The sequence below is a fragment of the Halyomorpha halys genome, unplaced genomic scaffold (genome assembly GCF_000696795.3).
Source record: "Halyomorpha halys isolate HHAL.00 unplaced genomic scaffold, Hhal_1.1 Scaffold2104.1, whole genome shotgun sequence".
Lineage (NCBI taxonomy): Eukaryota > Metazoa > Arthropoda > Insecta > Hemiptera > Pentatomidae > Halyomorpha > Halyomorpha halys.
Genome location: NW_027110698.1, coordinates 60,950 through 69,039, shown reverse-complemented (window position 1 = coordinate 69,039; position 8,090 = coordinate 60,950). Strand labels below are relative to the sequence as shown.

Here is an 8,090-nt window from a genome sequence, read left to right as displayed (position 1 = left end):
TGGAAGATTGGAATCATCTGACTGCAGAAATGAGGGAACAGTGCACAAATCTATAAATTAATAAATCATACTCCATAATTATTATGTGATGAATGATCATGTGTTTATTTTACTGTGAGCTTAGGGACTACTATGTTACCACATACCACATACATTTTAGCAAGTATGGATAATGTTAAGATAAGAAAAAATTAAAATATAATTTAAACAATTAATAATGAGACGACTGTATGAAATGGAATGAGGGGACTGTATAAAATGGAATGAGGGGACTGTATAAAATGGAATGAGTGGACCGTATGAAATGGAGAGAATTGACTGTAGGAAATAAAATGAGTGGACTGTAGGAACTGGAATGAGTGAACCGTAGGAAATGGAATGAGTGGACTGCATGAAATGGAATGAGTGGACTGTAGGAAATGGAATGAGTGGATTATATGAAATGGAATGAGTGGACTGTATAAAATAGAATGAGTGGACTGTATGGAATGGATTGAGTGAACAGTATTATGTAGTTTAAAATAATTGAATAAACTGGTAATATTAATTTTAGGTAATATTTAGGGAAAAAAAATGCATTTATACAAAAATAAAAATTTTGTGATGAGTGAATGAATAAAATATCTATGTCCCCATTTGTTCCCTCATGCCCCTCCACTTGGCCTTGAAGAGCAGTAGTTCCCAAACTGGGCTTACCAAGCGTGTGTCGCACATGTCGTAAGCGAATGCCACTTTTCCAAAATATTACAAAGAAAAAAATTGAATAGATAAAATAAATTTTATCCATATAAGTCTCAAACACTCTTTATTAATATTCCAAATGTCCAACATTTCGGGCTATATGTGCTTATACATCCTTTATTAATATTTCTAATGTCCAATGTTACGGCCTATATATGCCAAAACATCCTCGAGGGCAAGCTGAACTATAAATTTATATCTTGCATCCAACTATTAAAATTGTTAGCAGTCTATTCTGCCCCAAGAATTATTTATAAATCGCAAATATTTCTTAATTTAGACTTCTTCAAATAAACAATAACTTTTTTATATATTTCGTTTTATTATCAAAATAAGAATGTTTTCTCCACACTATTCATATTAATCAACTTTTCCTTAATAATAATTTTTAATAATTCAATTTCTTATGTCTCTGTACTGTTCATTGTAACATTTAACACTTTTTGATTTTATTTGTCAAGAGACATAAAACATCGCTACAATAGATTGATATCATACTATTATTAAATTCATTCCGATTGAAATCAAAATACTATTACTAAATGAAATAATTTGTTCATGAAAAATAACATCACAATATATCACAAGGTTCTTTGTACACTCGTACAGTGCCTACTCTTTAGTTAATAAGTAAATGTTTCTCACCTTCATCTGGAACAAGCAGTTCTTCTTCTTGTTTCACGAATGTTTCTTGTTTTACATGAGTAAGTCCACCTGCTGATATGAAAATAATATTTACAACAAGGACCAGGAACCATCTCCTTACACACATATCAAATTTAATAAGCCCATCCAAACTAATTTAGGAGGGAGAAAACAGAATTTTAATCCATTACTCTTTCATATTATTTAACACACATTGTAAATAATGATAACATTTTAAAGCTTAAAGATAATGTATCAAGATGATAACAGATAAGATAGAAAGTGAGATTAAAAGTAAAATGTGGGGAGGTGTGAAACAGTGAAATGGCAACAGTGCTTAAAGTAACAAGAGGAAATAAAGTACTAGAGTAGAATCAGTCTCTTTTGAAAATTAATATTTTTTCTGTATTTAATAAACTCAAAACCCATACCTTCATCTGGGATAAGAAGTTCTTCTTCTTTCACAAATGTTTCTTGTTTTACATGAGCAAGTCCACCTACATATTTGCGTATCCTTATTGACCATGCCCAGAATGTCTTTCCCTCATAAATGTATTGCAATTACTACTTTACACATCCTTACTAACCAAGCCTCCAACTACCTCCTCATAAATGTATCAAAATTACTATTTTATGTATCCTTACTGACCACACCCTGACCATCTTCTCTTTAGAAATGTATTACAATTACTACTTTGCGTATCCTTACTGAACAAGCCCCGACCATCTTCTCTTCAGAAATGTATTACAATTACTACTTTCTGTATCCTTACTCATCACACCCCGACCATCTTCTCCTCATAAATGTATTACTACCATTATGTAACTAGTACCACATAAATTTTAGTAAGCATGGATAATGTTAAGATAAGAAAACATTAAAATACCATTTAAACAATTAATAGCAAATTAATTAATTAGTATATAGTAAGTGTTCCTGTTAAGTCTGTCTTGGCAAACTATTACCTACCAAACTAAGTATTACTATAGAATAATGCAAATGAGATTGTCAGTTTAAAGGTAAAATTGATCCGAGTATCAAAAATAGCACTTGACCAGTTCTACCACAAACCTGACAATGTTATTCATAATGATGCAACAACTATATAATAAAAATCTAATCAATTTATTAAGGCATAGTTACAATATTTTAAACTTTTTCCAAGCACATTGTCAATATAACTTCTTCACTAGTCTTGTGTTTTGTAATCTCGGTGATTTATTTACAATCTAAATATTGCCCACAGAAGTGCAATAGGACTGGGTTGGTTAAAATAAATGAAGAGACTGTATGAAATGGAATGAGAGGACTGTATAAAATGGAATGAGTGGACTGTTGTGGACTTGTGTTAATTTTTCATTCCTAGCTGTATAAAAACCATTATCCATATTTTGTTTAAAGCAGAATCAATAATTTAATTTAGGATAAATAAATATGCTAGCTGCAGAAATTTCAGTTTATATTTATATATAAAGAATTTATAGCCTTAGAAATTGGCTGTCGGATTTCCTGCTAGCAGCCCTAATGAGGGCTAGAAATTCTGGCCAAAACATTAGCATTGTTAAATAAGTTATTTCAACTTATTTGTGTTATAATCTTACAGCACCCCTAAAACCACCTTCTCCTCACATACATTATCCATGGTCAACTATTTTTTCATCATTAGAATAAATAATATTGAGTTTTTGCAGTAAGAAATAATGAATTAATAGCTAAGTTATGCTTTCAAAGCCATACACAAACTGTTTTAAGTTGTACTTCGAACACAGAACCTCCTGGTATACTATCTTAGGTATCATAATGAGGTGTAAATAGTAGATTGTCGATAAACAAGTTGAAAAGATGTTCGGGGGTGTGGTCAGCAAGAAAAAGAAATAAACAAAAATTATTTATTTGTGTCGACGTTTCTTCGTCATGGCTATAAAACAAAAAGAGATAACAGAGAAAAATAAAAAATAAATAATAGACTAACAAATTTGGGAATTCACATAACAATGAATTGAAAATATAAAACAGTTGATCAATAACCATGGAATTAATGGTTTTTACATATGCTCTATTCGTTATTAAACTAATTTTTGAACTCATCTACGTAACTAAAACGTTTTTTTTATTTTACTTATCAATATAACATTCTTGCCTATAGTATCATATATCTATTACTCACATTAATAGATTCACACTATTATTCATAAATAAGTTACTTACTCATTGTATTAGACGAAGGATTTGCTAAAGAAGGAGGTTCTATAGGAGGGCATATATAAATCATTCGGATGGGATCTGGTGTTTAATGAGTGGATGGATGAACGAAGAGTGAGGAGATCTATGATATAGGTAGATTTTTTGATGTTAAGAACTTGTCTCAGTCTCAACTCTAGTCCTGCAGATAGCCCTCCATACACCAAGGATCCGTAGTCGAAGTGGGGGAAGACAAGAGAGGATACTAGGAGCTTACGAGTGTTCTGAGGAATGGAATTACAGAATTTTAGGAATTGTTTGAGTACAGTTATGGATTTGCGTGTGATTTGGGAAATATGGGAAAATATTCCAGGATAGGTGTTGATGAAAGGTGACACCAAAGTTTTTTATTGTAGGATAGAAGTGAATCAGTTGGTTGTTAAGGAAAAGTAGAGGACAGTAAGGGAGGGTATGAAGGAGGCGCTTGGAACCGATAACAATGGCCTTGGTTTTTTTGGCATTCAGCTTCAAATCATTGTTAGACGCCCATGTTTTAATGGTGTCAATATCTTCCTGTATCTTTTGGATGGCCTCAAGCATTTCGGAGGGATGGAAGGACAGATAGATTTGGAGATCGTCTGCCTATAGGTGGTACTGTGCATGGTGAATGGAATCAGGAATATCATTGATATAAATGGAGAAAAGGGTTGGTGAAAGTGAGGAGCCCTGAGGAACACCTTGTGACAGAATCAGGGGATAGGAAAGAGAGGAACCACTTTAGGACACTATTTGATATGGAAAGGTTTTGAAGTTTATTAAGGAGGATCTTAAGGCTAACGGTGTCAAAAGCCTTAGAAAAATCAAAAAGAACTAAAATTGTTATTTGATGATTGTCTATAGCAGATTGGAGGTCTTGGGAAATTTTCAATAAAGCGGATTGAGTGGAATGTTGGGAGCGAAAACCAGATTAGAAAGGATTAAGGAGAGCCTTTTGCTTGAGAAAAAAGTTGGGAGTGGACTAATCTTTCTAGTGGCTTGACCAAATTGGATAGAATGGATATTGGCCTAAAGTCGGAAACCGGAGAAGGAACTTTGTTCAATGGTCGGACAAGGACTTTCTTCCAGGCTTTCCACATAAGGCTTCCAGGAAAAACGGATATTTGAAGGGAGAAGTTATAAATGTGCAGGAAGGCAGGAAGAATGGCAGGGAGACAAAGTTTGATTATCTTTACAGGAACATTGTCTGGGCTGTAATCGTTAGTTCTGGACTTGAGGACTGCTGAGATTAAATCATCTGGAGAAACATTTAGTAAATAAAAGTTATTGGGATCAAATGGGATTTCAGGGATGTGAAGTGATGAAAATTCGCATGAGGTTGTTGAAGGAGGAGGAGCAACAAAGAAAGTATTAAACTCGTCTGGATCAACTGGAGCTAGTTCAATATGCTGATTCACATTGTTTTTCACTTTTTTAGACTCTACTTACATATCTCATCTTATACATATCTTCTTACCTATATAATATTATACTTTTATAAATCTACATGTACTTTCTAATTCCATGGTAATTAACCAACTATTTTCTATTCATTGATATTTATATTTCCAAAATTTGTTAGTATATTATTTGTTTTTATTTTTATGTTTCTCTGAATGATGGTTGTTATCTCTTTTTGTTTTATAGCCCTGATGAAGACCTGAAAATCAGGTCGGAAAGAATAAATGATTTTTTGTTTATTTGTGTTTTTCTTTTCTGACCGCACCTCCCCTCCTCTCCGCCCCCCCTCCCCCCGACCATTTGTTAAGTATTAATTCAGTACACAAATATTGGAGGGGAAAATGTTACTGAAATCGATTTGGTGATAAAAAATAATATAACAACAATATACTAAGTTACCTAAAATAAATTTACAACCAACAAATTAGTATAATGGATATTAATATCAGACCTTGTTAAAACAAAAAAGCTTAAACCTAAATTAAAAGGTGATTTAGTAACAGGATCCTACAAATCTTCACAACATTTTAAATAATTTTAAAGAAAACTTACATGAATGATAGGGTTCATCAGCCATTTCTTTGGATATAAAGATTACCAAGACTAAAATTATTTGCACCTGAAAAATGAATAAAAACCACAATGAACAGTAATTAAATACCTCAAACAGTAAATACAATACAATTATGATCTTAACTTGGCTAAATATTAACATAAATTATTAATTTATCCAACATCCAACTTTGAATTCCCAAAGCACAAAATTTAGCAGCATTACATTTTAATGTACAACAATTATCATTAAAAACGTCATTTCTTTTAAAATCATTGTACATAATAGCAATAAACAAAGTGATATTGGACCCAACGCAAATTGAGAAGGAATTGAGTGTCCTATTATACCAGCAATATTTAGAGGATCCATTTTGAGGAAAATACATGGCATCTTACACAAAGAATAGAAAAATTAATTAATAACAAAACTGAAAAAAGTAAAAAAAAAAAAAACATAAAAACATACTCTAAATGTCACGACGAGATGTTTTCAAAATTTAAAATTCGTACATCAATTATGACCTTTTGTTCACTGTACTGCCTTTTTAGTAAGAACGTGTTGTTCATGAATGAGTCGGTTCGAACGAAATGCAATGTTCGAGCTAATAATTCTCAGTTATTTTTGGAGGAAGAACGTTCTTAATAATTTATTTGTATTGTATTATTAACTAAACTATGATGGGACCAATAAATGCATCTGCATCCATAATATACAATGAATCAAGATCACCATTAATTAAAAAGCTAGTTATACACAAAACAATGTTTAGGATCTATAAGAAGATGGTCAGGGTTGCGGTCAAAAGTGAAACAAAAATAGTTTACAACTATTTTTGTTTCATTTTTGACCGCAACCCTGACCATCTTCTTATATATCAATTTTTACGGTCAACTATATATACATATATACAATGTTTAGGATCATTCCGCACAAGCCCTACAAAGGCATTGCAAGCAGAAGCAGGCGAATTGCCTATACTTCGGAAATTGGTTCGTAAAAAAATTCCTTTTAAAAGTGGCCTTACTCAGTTGCCACCCTCTATATCAAGCTATTCGAAACGGCACTTTGTACATTCCAAATGTAGGAATCATAACCCAAGAAACAAAACATCTATTTAACACACTTCCCATCAACCCCGGACCACTGGACCTATGGACTCCCATTCCAAAGTCATAAATTAGCATAAAAACTAATCCCAAACTACTCCAATCAGATTTGACCAAAATACACTATCCACCGACAGTACTAAAACAGAAAACACTAGAAATATTGTATGAAAAGTATAAAAATTTACACAGACGCATCGAAAAATAAAAACAAAGTTGCTGTCGGGATATATGATGTTCAATATAACCAGGATATATCGATAAACCCCCCCACCATGTTTAGCACATACAGTGCTGAATTATACGGTGTCGTCGAATCTTTCAAAATGACAAACAGAAAATATAAGAATACAAAAGTCTTAATTCTAACATATTCTGCTTCCGTATGAAATTCACTCAAAAATATGCATCGACAACATGTTTCATCTTACCTAATAAATAATATAATTGAAGAAGTTCATAGTTTATCAAATAACGAAGTTAAGGTCTAATGGGTTTCAGGTCAAAACGGTGTTCCGGAAAAAATGAAAACACGAAAATGGCTTTACAGGATATTTTTAGATGGATGAAAAAAGACTTCATTAGTGAATAGCAGGATTGGTATGCCTGGGAGTCAAGTTCGAAAGGTAAAGTTCATTTCACTATCCAACCTAACGTCCCTCAACGCCCATGTTTCTCTAACACTTGTGTTAAGCTAAACAGAAAAGAAATAGTCTTACTTACAAGATTAAGAATTAACCATAGTCGTACAAATCGCGGCTTGACATTAATTAAAGTTAAAAAAAAATGCATTAGATATATACATAAATTGCAGTAGATATGATAAATACAGGAATAAACCATCCCTCCTAATATGAAGAGAATTGGTAGGGATATGTATAATATGGAGAGAGAGTTGGTAGGGATGTGTATAGTATGGAGAGAGTTGGTAGAAATATGTATAATATGGAGAGAGTTGGTATCACTAAAAAACTACTACTTAAAGACCACTAAACCTTACACAAATATTCGGTCTTTTCCCCTAATATTGCTTCCAAACTGTCCTCATCTTTAAACCTCTCATTTGATTTCGACAATATTTCCACTTTAGCCACTGTCTCTAACCATGAGAAACGACTCCTATCCGAAAGCATATATATACAATTAGAGTCTTCTCTTGTTAACCACAAAAGTAACAAACACAATCTATCTCCAATAGTCTTTTTTTTTCTGGATAACTCCTTACTATATTACTTACCTTTCGCACTTTATTTTCTACAGTCACCTATCGTCTTCACCATCAGACATTTATTTAGCCCAACTATATATTTCTACAATTTTCTGACCTTTGTTCTCATAGATTTTTATATTACATTGATTATAC

General features: G+C 32.4%; 1 long non-coding RNA gene across 1 annotated transcript; it reads right to left on the bottom strand.

Annotated features, from left to right (window-relative positions):
• LOC136796102 (uncharacterized) lies at positions 1–6,151 on the bottom strand. The gene is made up of 4 exons (XR_010843806.1): positions 6,087–6,151; positions 5,618–5,684; positions 1,387–1,458; positions 1–50 (listed from the first exon to the last, which is right to left on the bottom strand). It is a non-coding gene; the product is annotated as an uncharacterized lncRNA (long non-coding RNA).
• Positions 6,152–8,090: the final 1,939 nt, after the last annotated feature.